The sequence below is a fragment of the Rhododendron vialii genome, chromosome 7a, assembly GCF_030253575.1.
Source record: "Rhododendron vialii isolate Sample 1 chromosome 7a, ASM3025357v1".
Classification (NCBI taxonomy): Eukaryota; Viridiplantae; Streptophyta; class Magnoliopsida; order Ericales; family Ericaceae; genus Rhododendron; species Rhododendron vialii.
The window spans coordinates 34,526,889-34,541,478 of record NC_080563.1 but is presented as its reverse complement, the minus strand read 5'-3'; the positions used below and the strand labels follow the sequence as shown (position 1 = coordinate 34,541,478).

Below are 14,590 nucleotides of genomic sequence, written 5' to 3'. Positions count from 1 at the left end.
AAAGTCTAAAAGCCCAAGTACAAGGGGATAAGCCCAACAGTTAAAGCCCAAAACACACCAAAACCCTAAACTAGTCACCCAGCTACCACCGCGTCTCCTCTCTGCCGCGACCACACCACAACAAAAACACCGAACATTGGGAAAAGAAAGAAATTTACATCCGCAATTAAATTTTGCAAATATCCTATCGTTCCCCATTCGTGTTGATACAATAGATGATTGGAGTTGTTATGCAAAAAGGCTAATATCATCCCAACCATTACATTACATACTGTCGTGAGGGGCATGGCTAACCGGTTGCCATACCCAGTGTATAATCTTTGTATCGTTCCAAATTTTTATTAGATGTCCCCAAAGGGACAACCCGGTCTATATATATAATCTAAAACAAGGGGACAGATATGGCCAAATTTTGAACAATACAAGGCCAATTTTCCCTGCCACTATTCAGTTTCGATTTTAAGGGAGGTTTTTGAGATAACGAGTGGTGAGTAATATATAGTAGAAAAATTTATTGGGAATGTGCGCATTGATTTTGAGACCCAAACAAACAAATTAACTAAAAAGTTCCTCGTGCCTTGGGTCTTTTTAATCTTTCTAATTTGTTTTCAAAAGTTAATAAAATTCTTTTTGTTATTCCAAAAAAATTAGGAATGTGACATCAACTGAAACAGAAAAGAAAACAAAAAATCCATGCTATAAAGTTCTATTGCGCGCATCTATATTTAATTACCTCATATATACTACTCCAATTTTTGTTACTTAACAATTATAGTATAGTTACATGATAAGTTAAATGCTTGTGCCTAAATGCACATAGCCAACATAACCCCCACCTATCAGTGAGCTTGTAGCCCAGTTGGTAACTCCTCACTCTTCTTTGTGGGAGACTAGGGTTCGAGCCCTGCTGTGGGCGGTTTGTGGGTTCAGGCTATGGATAGATTCTAAACACCATGTGAACTAACTCACTGACCCCCACCTAAATACGTATGGCAACTCAATGCTAAATTTAGTACGTACATTATTATTATTATTCTATAAAGTTAACAATTAAGGATATATTTATATACACACACATATCACCAATTTTACTGAGTCCGATTTTGTTCACCCTCACCAAACTAGGGTGAACGTTACCATCACCCCTATTCGTTGTTACATAGCCCCAAATTATGGAAGTGATAACTGATTTCGTATCTTTCTAATGGAAAAAATCTCCCCTGCGTTTCAATAGGAAAATACGCATGGGAAAGTTTCGGACCACTGTTCATTTGCCTGAGAACCAAATAGATCACGGTTCACAATAGATAATCGAAAATAATTTATTTCTACTCAACAAACTTTAATAAGAAAAAGCTTAAAAATAAATAATTTTTTATTGCTAAAAATAATATTCTTACAAGAATATAGTTAATTACATGATTAGCTAGTTAGAGAAAACGCATGGTGTCAGCGGTACATCGTTATGCTTGATTAATTGTTTTAATCATTTAAATTTAAAAAAAAATTAGTTAAATTACGAAACTAAAAATACCATGTTCAATTTTTTTACCTTGTATTACCACCTATATTGATTCTTTTTTTTTTTACAAGAACCTAGGCCCTATTTTGAAATTTGCTTTATGCCTCCAAAATATAAAGGCCAGCCTCTCTCACGTACGTGATAATAGGCAGTCTCCTTAAGAGAGTAATCCCCAAGTAAAAAATAGAGGATGTGGGATTCGTTAAAAATACATAGTGAGACTAGTCTAGTTGCTCTTTCGAAAACATATGATAAAATTGGAATGACCAGGATACTAGGTCTAGCTCCTTATATTTCTCCATATAAGTTGCTGGTGACGAAAAATTTTAGTAGTTGGTGATGAAAAATTTTGTCGCCTAATGTAAAACTTTGGTGATGAAATTGTTTTCGTCACTAAAAGCAAACAAACTAGAAAAATAATATTCAACTTCGCTGGAATCGCTACTTGTATTCGGACTCACGACCTCTGGTTCCAAACTATACCACTCTTTCCGTTGTATTCCGCCATTCTTGTTTTTGATGTTCTTGATTATTCTTTGCATTACGTGTTATTTGGTTTCTCCAATTTCTCAAACATTGTAAACGTCTAGAATGCTGTAAATGGCTGCTTCAAGATGTCATCTACCCCAACTCATTTCGCATGCAACAGGTTAATTGACCAAATTCTCCTACGTGATAATGGGACAATTTTGCTATCAGCTGCGACTGGAATACCGATGCTTGTAATGATCATACGTGGAAAGCTCTAAGGGTCCCACTTTCCTATTTCTCCAGCTTTCAAAATGACGCGCGAGATTCAAAATTTTGGGAAAGTTAATTTTGGTATACACAGTCTCTCTCTCTCCCTCCAAAAAGGACCCTACAATGCTGCCACCATAGCTTCTCACATACGCCGGACCATCACCGATCGACCACCACCGGAGCCTCGCACATACACCGGCCCACCACCACCAAAGCTCCCATTGATCGACCGACCCACCACCACCGATGCCGCACCACGAGTCGTCCCAAACCACTGATCCACCGCCAAAGTCGCAACCAAAGTCGCCCCACCACCACCAACTCCTCTCTCCGACCGATTTCTCTGTCACAGGTTTGGGTCACCCAAAAAAATTTCGTAACTTTGGGTTTTCTCCTCTTTATTTATTCTTTCTCTCCTTATGTGTGATGTGAACTAAGTTCAACTCCAAATCCCTTACTTTAAGCAGGTTTTGTTTTCACTTCACGATTAAACTCAGGCCCTCGGATTGTCCTTCGATTCACTGATTTTCATAGTTTAGACGGCCAATTTCTTTTTTTTAGCTAGTGAATACCCTCACAACTTATAGGCCTAGATCCTCAAGTAACTTTGATGTTAGATGTTGATCACAAACATAAAGTATGAAAATGTTGTTTGCGATTTATGATTCCCTTGTTTTACTTGTTGCACACCATGTTCAAAGAGTCTTGAATGGAAAAGATGATTGTTTAAAGTATGTGGGTACCTCGTATGTGGTGCCTCCCTTTTGTTAGATGTTTGTTTCCACCATTACTCGACATGGAAAAAGAAGACAAATGGGATATTGAATGTTTGTTTAAAAAATATGCAGGGACCTCATATTGGGATATTGAATGTTTGTTTCCACCAATTTATTACTCCATCTGTCCCGCAATATTTGGCACTTTTGGAAATTTCCACTTTTAAGAGAAAATTTTTTAAGTACAATTGATGATCTAACTTTTCAATTTTACCCTTATGTAATTTCAATACTATTTGAATTTTTTCAAATTTGGGCCGAATACCAAAAAGTTTTGGCGCTAATTGTGGCTCCCAGATTGAAATTGAAAATTGAATTGAGTCAATTTTTGCCGCTTGATAGCTGACAACTACCCACTATAAATTCAATTTCCTTCTCAAAGTGTCTGTCTCTCTCACCACTTCCTTGTTCCCACTTCCCACATTGCTCTCCTTTCTATCTTCTCCTTAATTTTCTGCTCCAATCACAAGTATTCCCCTTCTCCAAGCATAATCTATTCCTAAAATTTAGCCCATTCTCTCTCTCTCTCTCTCTCTCTCTCTCTCTCTCTCTCTCTCTCTCTCTCTCTCTCTCTCTCTCTCTCTCTCTCTCTCTCTGTTTTTTCAGTTTTTTCTACTGGGATAATTTCCTACTCTAAATACTCCACTTTTCTCCTCCAAAATCAATCATGAATCATGCACTTGAAATTGTCTCTCTTCATCCAAGAACAAAAAGAAATCTAACCAATCAACAAAGAGAAGCAATTTTTGAAGCTGTGTTGCTACAGAGTGTGAATGGGAAATTAAAGAGAAGTTCTGTAAGAGAGGTTGCTGAATTGTTCTCGACTAGTATCAACATGCACTGTGCGCCGAATTTGGAATCGAGGGATGGCTTGTATTGCTAATGGAGTGATGGTCAATGTTTCCAGCAAAATGCCTCCATGCGGTCGCAAACGAGTACCAATCAACTTCACCAAAATGAGGGATATTGATCGTGCCCGACGAACAAACATCCGATCATTGGCAGCAGCAATGAAAGTCCCAAAAACAACCATTCACAGGCGAATTAAAGAAGGTAAAATTCGGCCTCATTCCAACGCATTGAAATCATATTTATCGGAACAAGCTAAGAAGGCAAGACTCCAGTTTCGCCTTTCAATGCTCGAGCCCAGTGATGATGAAAATCAGCCAAGAAAATTCAAGAGCATGTACAACTATGTTTACATTGATGAAAAATGGTTCTACATGACAAACGAAGCGGAGAGGTACATTATCTACTCTCGGAAGAAGAAGAACCTCACCGCACTTGCAAAAGTAAAGGGTTCATCCCGAAGGTTATGTTCTTGGCCGCGGTAGCTCGGTCTCGATTTGATGCTAACCAAAATGAGGAATTCTCTAGTAAGATTGGTATTTTTCCTTTTGTATTCAAAGAACCAGCTCGACGATCAGTAAAAATCGCCCCGCAGGTACATTGGAGACAAAGGCAATAATATCGGTAACCAAAGATATTATTTGCTCTTGCATGATTAATCAAGTTTTGCCTACAATCCAGTCTAAATAGCCACGTTCTAGTGCACATCAAACCATATTTATTCAACAAGACAATGCAAAACAACATATCCAACCATTCGATCTTCAATTTGTTGAAGCGGCAACGAAAGATGGATTTGATATCCGTTTATCAAATCAACCTCCAAGTAGTCCGGACAATGTTTTGGATCTTGGTTATTTTAGAGCGATTCAATCATTGCAACGTCAAGAGGCGCCTAAGACAATTAATGCGCTTGTCAATGCAGTACAAAAATCTTTTGAAGAATTGTTGGCGGATAGTCTTAGTCGTGTGTTCGTATCATTGCAAGCGTGTATGGTTGAAGTGATGAAAGTTCACGGGGAAACAATTACAAATTGCCTCACATTGGAAAAAACCAATTGATTCAAAGTGCGATGCTTCCTTCTCAACTCGAATGTGAAAGCGGTATCATGGAGAGTGCATTGGCTCATTTACAGAGTTTAAATCAAGATACTCCATGAAGCAATTTTCTTCTTTTTGTTTAGTGTTACATTCTGTTCATTCTTCTTTTCTTCAATTTTTTTTCTTTTCTTTGTTTTATGCATTGGTGATGCTTTCTCCTGGATTTTTTTTTCCAGGTTCACTCCAGAAGAAGTTGCTGAATTTGTGTGCCCAAGTTCTTCAATCAACTATGGTGTTTTTTTGTAAAGTCAAGTTGAAGTGAAGCATTTCCAGTTTTTTTTGTTATTGAAAAGAAAGAACATGGAGTTTTTGTTGGCCAAGTTCTTCAATCCAGTTGTTAATTTCAATTGTAAATGTTGAAAGGGCCGTATGTAAATTGGTAGTGCATGGGGTAATGAAAAGTGTATTTTTGTTTCTTTGAATAGATTGTTGTTTAGTGTGCAAAAGAAAATGGTTTGGTGTGCAAAAGAAAAGGGTAAAATGGAAAGTTCACCTAATTTTGCTATTGACTTTTCAAACTAGCCAAATATTATGGGACAAGAAAAAGCACAAAAGTGCCAAACATTGCGGGACGGAGGGAGTAATCTGTAATAGTATGAATGTTTAAAGTTTCAGTGCATTGTAAATGTGGACTAGTTCAACTCTTTTTTAAAAATAATTGTGTGTGTGTTCTTAAACCCTTGTATTTTTTATTTGTAGAATCGTGGAAATACAATATTCGAATTTGGAGGAAGGTCAGAATTTGAAGGCGGTATTGGAACCTAAGGTTGGAACAATATTTGATTCTAAATACGAAGTCCAGGAATGTTACGCTACTTATGCAAAAGCAAAAGGTTTTGGTTCGCTCATAAAAACCTCTAAGAAGCGTGACAATGTAAAGTCGAATATAACTTATGGTTGTCATCGGGGTGGAAAGCCTAGGCCAACAGGTTTGAATCTTGTTAAGAGGGTGTTCCAGGTAAGGTTCCTTTTTTAAAAGTTCTTTTTCTTCAATTTTCAAACTCAAATATGATGAAAATGAAAAATAATTTTTTGATTTTTCTTGCACCGTATAAAAGATCTCAATGAAATCTATCAAACAAGATCCATATTGGTAGAAAAATTATTTGCATAAACACATAATTTTTGGGCTTGAAATTACCTTCCTTTTTCCAAAACCTTCTTTTTCTTTAGTTGGAACACCACCTAAATCCCATCCAACACCAAAAATAGAATGTAAAACCCATATGAATATCTCTTTGCAAGTTGATGGGACGTGGATGTTGAATTCGATTGAATTGAAGCACAACCATGAAATGGACTGAAAAAGTTGAAATATCTTCGGTGCTACCGGACTATCCCACCACATACGAAGAGAACAATTGAATTGAACTCAGTAGCCGGAATCAGAATGAACAAAATCATTGCCTCATGTGTGATCGAGGCAGGGGGGCCTGATAATCTAACATGGATGGAAAAGGATGGAAGGAATTACAAGGATAAACAAAGGCGTTTACAGCTCAAGGACGGGGATGCCGATACAATGCATAAGTACTTTGTTAAAATGCAAAAAGATAACAATGACTTTTTCTATGCCATCGATGTTGATGAAGATGGCCGATTAGTGAATGTCTTTTGGGCTGATGCGTATAGTAGAGAGTTATACAAAAAATTTGGTAATGTGGTCCCCTTTGACACGACTTATATATAGCAATTGTATTAGCATAAACAAAAATGCTACTTGCACAACCGTTGTGTTGGTTGTGTGGGTAATTCTGACCGTCCAGATGTATTTGGATGGTCTAGATTTTAAACAAATTTTTCCAAGAAAAAATCTAACTTTTATGGGAAAGAGTTTAAGTGAATCCTAGCCATTTATTACAGTAATGGACGACTAGAGATTGGTTGTGCGTTGTGTTTTACACAACCGTTGTGTGTGTAGCACTTTTGTAGCATAAATTTGCACCATTCTCCCATTCATCGAGAAATTTCTAACTTTAATAGGTAACAAAGTTAGGGCCTTAAACAAGGTAAAGCAAGATTTAGTTTCCCATAATTGGAGAAACACTTGAAATTCCATAACAAGAGAAACACTTCCATCATGTGAAAATTGGAAATCCCATTACAAAAAAGATAACATCTCATTCCTAAACAACACACAATGGCTGATTTTCGGCATGATTGGGCCGAACAAGCTGTTGTGGCTGAAATCAATCTTCGAAAGCTGCTACAATTGCCTGATTTGAGGTGGGATTGGACCCGAAAACTTGTTCCCATTGAGTAGAAGCTTCTGAACGCCTGAGAAATTTCAAATACACGCCCGTAACAACCCAATGATTCTTATAAGAAAAGCCGCACCACTTTCGTTATCATCTGAATGGAAGTCTCAAAACTCAATTCCTCTTATCTAACTAGACTCTCAATTTAGTTTTTAAAAAAAATTAGACTCTCAATGCAATGAAACGAACTGTTTGATGTCACTCTAGACAGAGGCATTCAAATCCTCCTCAACAGCGAACTGCTTCTCTTCACCCTTGTTGTTCACAACAATAATTGGCTTGTCACCAGGACTAGCAATGACCTTGAAGGGTCATAGCTTAATGTCACTTTGCACAGAGGCATCATTAAATCTTCTCCCGATGAGATGTTTTGCATCTGAGAAAAAACAAAGAACCATAATAAGCATATTTAGCCAGAGCCGGCTTATAGCCAAGGCGAGGGAAGCGGGCGCTTCTGGCCTCCGAAAAAAATTTAAAACGAGGGCCCCCAAATTTTTAGAATTTCTATATATATATATATATATATATATATATATATATATATATATATATATATACAGTCAGGTTCCGGTGAGGGATCCCTTACTTTTTTAAAATGCGGGACTTTCCTTCCCGATTGAATTTCGATGATCCGAGCCGCTCAAAGTGATCAGAACGTGATTTTAAGGGTCCCCGCGAGAAATCAGCAAAAAAAAAGACCGGGAAGGGCTTCATCCGAGCAGTTTTCATTGAACGGTTCAAAAAAACTGCTCGGATGAAGCCCTTCCCGGTCATTTTTTTTGCTGATTTCTCGCGGGGACCCTTAAAATCACGTTCTGCACACATTGAACGGTTCGGATTTTCAAAATTTGATCGGGAAATGAAAGTCCCTCATTTTAAAAAAATGAGGGATCCCTCACTTGATAATTTGTGTATATATATATATATGTATGTGTATATATATGTATGTGTATATATATGTATGTGTATGTATGTATATGTATGTGTATGTATGTATGGTCAAAAAAAACATTACACTAGCCTCCTTTACACAAAATAGGTCCAATTGAAATTTAAGAGCCACAAAATAGGCCCAAATTGTGGACTATACCGATTACAGTTGCATCAGGGGAAAGAAGCTTTTCAAAGTTAAAATTGATCAAAATTATCTTCGGTCAACCATATCTCAAGAAAGATTAAATGGATTGGCTATGTTGTCTATGGAGAAGGAATTGGAGAAGAAGCTTGACTATGGAGACTTAATCAATGCATTTGCAGCAAAAAATGCGAGAAAAATAATTTTCAAATGATGGATTTTCAGGTATGATAAATTTTTTGTATTGGTTTTTTTTTTTTATGACTCTTTGTAGACCACTTTTATATGAAAAATATAGGGTGACCTCATTCAAAAGGTTCGCTTCAGGCCTCCAAAACTTATGAGCCGGCCCTGTATTTAGCAATCTTGCGTCACAAAAACATAAATCCAATAATCCAGCCAGAAAAATAAAGCATTGAAAGAAACTCTCTTTTCAGTAATTCATGGTCATCTATCCACCACAAAACAGCATGAATTAATGAAATACTCCAGTCATACGTACTCCAGCCAACTTCACTCCAGTCATAGAGATTTTATCTTCTCCAAAAAATACATTTGTTGGTTGCAAATTTGCAGTTTACCAATACCTCAAATGTTCCAATTGCAGTTCACGAATGACAAAGGGCATATTTTTGTCTCAGTACATCTAAGAGAGGAAGTGAGACACCCATTTGATTCTTCTAGGCATGGAGTGCTGAAACATAACAAGACAATGAAAAGAACCCTAATTGGAAAAAAATAATGGAACAACATATTTGCTCAAAACTCGTATAAATCAGAAGGTAGTTACGAAATCTGAAAAAAAAAAAAAAAAAAACCTAATTGGAGATGCTTAGAAAATCCTAATTTAAAATTAAAAAAAAAACCTAATTTTTTTGTGCACGTTAGTGAAAGAATCAAATAGAGATTAATGGAGAGGGAAGTGAGAGAGAGATACCAGCTGTGAGAGAGAAGAGATGGTGGTGGTGTGTCGGTGGTGGTAGGGGTGGCCGTCGGTGGTGGTGCGTCGAGAGGGGAGTGTGTGAGATGGAGGAGAGAAAAGAGAGGAGATCGTGGTGGTTCTGCGTCGATGGTCGTGGGGGAGTTTTGGGGTGGCCGTCGATGGCGGCAGTCGAGAGAGGAGAAGAGAGGAGATCGTGTTGGGTGGGTGCATGGCTCTTTCAGGCGTGGGTGGTGCTTTGAAAGAAAGAGAGTAACTCACCTGATTCAAAAAAAAATTCACAACTTTTGAATTTGTGGGGATTTTGAAACAAAAAGAAATTGGGGAGACAAGAGAGCAGTGGGACCCTTAAAGCTTTCCAGGTAGGATCATTATAAGGATCGGTATTTGATAAGCCCTCTATAATGTAAATAATAGGGCTTATCTCTCTCATTTTTTTGTCACACACACGTGCTTAACTTACTTTATTAAGATGATATTGCGCGGAGTTGGTGTTTTTGGCCCTTGCAGGTTTAAGGTGGAAATAAGGCGTGTTTTGATGCCATGGATCAATTCCAAGGGTATCCGTACACCCGAGGCCACTTGGCACTCCATCGCCGAGTCCCAAGAATGATGAACAGTAGCTTTGGAGGGTGTGCGGGACAACGGAAGCCCAAAGGGCATGGAAAGGCTAAAGAACCAAAGGAGACAGAAATCTGTCCAGCCGCTACCCGTAGCCCAAAAATGGTACTACCCGTAGCCAGTGATCAGAAGCTGTGTCAAATTGCAAAACGAGACTACTACCCGTAGCCCAAAAATGGTACTACCCGTAGCACCTGGGATTTTCTGCCGATTTTTGTACCCGACCAAGCAACAACTTAGGGGTATTTAGGACTTTTGTAACTCTTTTTTAAGGGGCTATAAATACTTTCAAGCCTGATTTCAGTAGGGTATCTTTACTTTGGCACTCTCTCTCTCTCTCTCTCTACCTCCATTAATGGAGCTCCCATCTCTCTCTTCATTTATGCTTTGAGGAGGATTTTTGAGTACGATCCGTCTACTTCCAAAGCTTTTAGTCTTCATTAAAGGTGTAAGGAATCTCATTCTCTTCGAGGATCTTGTCTTTATTTCGAATTTAATCAATGTTTAGTTTTCTCCTTACCATTACCCGTGCTCATTTCATGTCTTCTTACGATATGTGTGAGTAGTGTAGTAAGGTTAGGTTGTGGGATGGTTAGCATCCCGTAACCAAGGGTGTTGCTTGTTCTTCTCATGTAATTTTCGTTTTTATAGCTTAAGCATATGCTAGGGTCAATTTTAAGTATCAAAACTTTGAGGTGTTAATCTCTTTGATCAAATGTAGGCAAGGGTTAAACTTCTTGCCACATTTGATACTTGGAGCTATGTCCCTCCTTGTGTTTGTCTAAATGCACCAAAAGAACCCTAGACATGTTTAACACTTTGGTTAAAAAGAGAAGAATCAAGTTTATCCTTGCGTTATGGGTGTTAATTATTCCTAAACCTAGCCTTTAGGTTAATCTCCAGTTAAAAATCCGTAGTTAGGTTAAGTAGCAAGTTAACTAAATCGTTCAGTTGGCCGTCTCAACGCCGAAGTTTGGTTGGCGGTCCTAACGCTAAATCTCTACGCGAGCTAATCTCTGAAAACAAGTTATGGATGCGCTCCCTGTGGATTCGACCCCGGACTTCCGGGTATTATGCTTTCAACCGACCTAACCCTACGCTTGGGGTATTCTTATTGCAACACACATTAAGGTCGCAAGCATTTTTGGCGCCGTTGCCGGGGAGCGCTTTCTTTTATAGCTTATTTTGGAGGTTCGCCAAACCATTGTAAGTATCCCGTTTCATTTTACTTTGTGTGATTTATACTTAACCTAGTGGATACCCCTAACTTGAGTCTCTCAAACGTGAGGTTTAACGAAGCTAGAGTAAGTACAAATCACATTTTCTTTTATTGTCTTCTCTTATCGAGGCGGCGGCATAGCCCCTCGAAGCTGTTGTTAGGAGGCGGCGGCATAGCCCCTCTTGTCTGTTTACTTTGTGCTTGTTGCCCATTAATTCTCGAAAAGGGTTTTTAAATTGTATGCGTGGTGGTCATCGTGGTGCCTTTCGAAGCCCAAATTCTAAAAGGCTTCATAGATCTTTTTCTCCTCCTCGACCCAAAAATCCTCGTCGGGTTCGAGCTAGGACACCACCACCCCAAAGAACTCCTTTTTCTATAAGAACCCCTCCTCGAGAAAGAATGGCCGGAAACGGTGAAGGCGAAATGCCGCCGGTTGTGCCCGAAAGGACTATGAGCGACTATTTGAATCCGGCCCGTACTACTCCGCGGCCCACTATAGTCCTTCCGGCCGCAACCGAGGCGAATAACTTCACCGTTAAAATGCATCACATTAACATGATGCCTTCATTTTATGGGAAAGACAAAGAATGTCCGTACACTCATATGCGGGCATTCGAGGAATTGGTTTCCACAATAGTGTCCACGCCCGCTCAGCTTGAGTCCGCAAAACTAAAACTCTTCCCATTTTCTGTGAAAGACAAAGCCACGATTTGGTTGAATAACATGAGGCCCCAATCCTTGGCGAATTGGGCGGATTTAGCAAAGGCTTTTTACATGAAATTTTTCCCCCCACATCTCACAAAGGAACTCATGAATCAAATTCAAACTTTTAAACAAAAAGAGGGGGAATCATTTTATCAATATTGGGAGAGGTACAAAGATTTGCTAAACTCTATTCCACATCATGGCTTACCGGTTTTTCAAAGAGTCGAGTATTTGTTAAAGGGCTGTTTTCCAAGCACCCGACTTCTTATGGATAGCATGTGTGTGGGTGGAGTCATGGCTAAAACCCCTGACGCGGCGTGGGACTATTTTGAGGAGTTATCTGAAAAAACTCAAAACTGGGATTGCTCGGACCCTTCTGACAAGAACGTGGTTAATCCGGTTCCGAGCAATTCCGGAAAATTCCAATTGAATGAGCAAAATGAGCTAGCCCACAAGGTCGCCCAGCTTTCCCGCCAAATTGAAACTTTACAACTTAACAAAGTTGCTGGGGTGGCCTCTGTGGCCAAGGCGGAGGAATTTTGTGTGTTGTGTGAAATTGCAGGTCATGCTACGGGAGATTGCCAAATGCTCCCTGCCGTTAAGGATATTCTTCAAGGAACCGGGCAAGCGGAGGTCAATGCCGTTAATCAACGGTTTGACCCTTATTCTCAAACTTTCAATCCGGGGTGGAAAATGCATCCTAATTTCCGGTGGAGCGATTCTCAACCTCCCGGACCTCCACAAGTTCCACCACCTCAACAACACCAAGCTTTTCGGCCTCCTCAATCTCAAGGAACGCCGAGATTCTCTCAACATCAACAACCTCCGGGACCTCCTCATGGGCAAAATCAATTCCAATCTCAAAAGCGATCTTTGGAGGATATTATGTCATCTTTTATGCAAAGTCAAACATCCCTCAACGAGCAAACCACTCAAACGCTCGGGGAAATCAAGAATCAAATGGCAAAGTTAACTAATACGGTGGGGGTTCTTCAACAAGAAAAGGGGAAGCTTCCGACTCAACCTCAAGTGAATCCGCAAGGAACCAATTATGTGGCGAGCTCTTCGGTGCTTAGTCCCGAGCAAGCCAAGTCTATTACAACATTGCGGAGTGGCAAAGAGATTGATAAGGCTATTCCTCCAAAGCCTATCAAGCCAAGGGTTACACCCATTGTATCGCAAGCTCCGGACCCTCTTATTGACTCACCAACCTCGGAGTCCTCTCCCGTTGGTGAGCATCCGGAAAACTCTCAAGTGGAAGAGCCGAAGGCCCCCGTTGCCAACATTCCGGCTCCTTTTCCCCAACGTTTGAAAGCTCCGGCCCATGCCAATACCAACTCCGAGATCTATGAGCTTTTCAAACAAGTGAGAATCAATATCCCATTGGTGGATGCCATCAAGCAAATTCCCACGTATGCCAAGTTTCTCAAAGACTTATGCACTCAAAAGCGTAAGTTGAATGTTCAAAAGAAGGTTTTCTTGACGGAACAAGTGAGTTCTATTATTCAAACCAACGTGGTTCCCAAGTATAAAGATCCGGGTTGTCCAACCATCTCAATTACTATTGGGGACAAGAAGATTGAAAAAGCCCTCCTCGATTTGGGGGCTAGTGTGAACTTGCTTCCGTATTCTGTTTATGAACAACTTGGATTGGGGGAGATGAGACCTACGCCGGTGACACTTCAATTGGCCGATAGGAGCATTCGAGTCCCGAGAGGGATGGTGGAGGATGTACTAGTACAAGTGGACAATTTTATCTATCCCGTGGATTTCGTTGTGTTGGATACTTGCCCCGTACCCGCCTCACAAGCGTCAACATCAACTCCGGTCATTCTCGGGCGTCCATTCCTAGCCACGGCCGATGCCGTTATCCATTGCCGAAGTGGTTTGCTCAACCTTACTTTTGGCAACATGAAGATGGAGGTGAACGTTTTCAATATCGGGAGCCAAATGGGGGACGATGAGTGCATCCATGAAGTCAATCTTATTGATTCTTTGGTCCAAGAGCATGTGGACACTTTCTTGTACAAGGATCCGTTGGAGGTGTGTCTCACCGCCGAAGAAGAAAATTTTCTTGACTCACCAGAGGTGGAGTATTTATGTTCTTTGCTTGACATGGAAGATGTTTGTGGGGCGGATGTATGGTCTCCGAAATTTGAAGAGTTGCCTCCTCCTGAGTGCAAGACCGTTCCCTCGAGCATTCAACCACCAAAGCTTGAGTTGAAGGTCCTCCCGGAAACATTGAAATATGCTTTTTTAGGTGAAAATGAAACTTACCCGGTGGTGATCTCCTCCTCTCTCGTCGGCTCGCAAGAATCCCAACTCCTTGAAATTCTAAAGCGGCATACCAAAGCTATTGGTTGGTCTATCGCGGATATCAAAGGAATAGATGCTTCAATTTGTTCCCACCACATTGCCCTCGAAGATGATGTCAAACCTTCTCGCCAACCTCAACGCCGGTTGAATCCTATAATGAAAGATGTGGTGAAGGCGGAGGTTTTGAAACTCTTGGATGTGGGAATTATTTATCCTATCGCCGATAGTAAGTGGGTTAGCCCCATTCAAGTAGTTCCCAAGAAATCCGGTGTCACGGTGGTATCCAACACCAACAATGAGTTAGTCCCTACTCGAGTCACCACCGGGTGGCGTGTATGTATTGACTATCGGAAGCTTAATGCTAGCACCCGGAAGGACCACTTCCCTCTTCCTTTCATTGATCAAATCTTGGAGCGGGTTGCGGGGCATGCTTATTATTGCTTTTTGGATGGATACTCGGGATATAA

General features: G+C 40.1%; 1 protein-coding gene, 1 long non-coding RNA gene and 1 other non-coding gene across 13 annotated transcripts in view; all 3 read right to left on the bottom strand.

The window, feature by feature from the left end:
- The window catches only part of LOC131334672 (uncharacterized), a 103,412-nt gene that overhangs the window by 16,239 nt on the left and 72,583 nt on the right, over positions 1 to 14,590 (bottom strand). The gene's annotated exons all lie outside the window — the stretch shown is intronic.
- On the bottom strand, positions 7,408 to 9,084 carry LOC131334675 (uncharacterized). The gene is made up of 2 exons (XR_009202235.1): positions 8,910 to 9,084; positions 7,408 to 7,623 (listed from the first exon to the last, which is right to left on the bottom strand). It is a non-coding gene; the product is annotated as an uncharacterized LOC131334675 (long non-coding RNA).
- Positions 11,907 to 12,013, bottom strand: LOC131334986 (small nucleolar RNA R71). The gene has a single exon (XR_009202380.1). It is a non-coding gene; the product is annotated as a small nucleolar RNA R71 (small nucleolar RNA).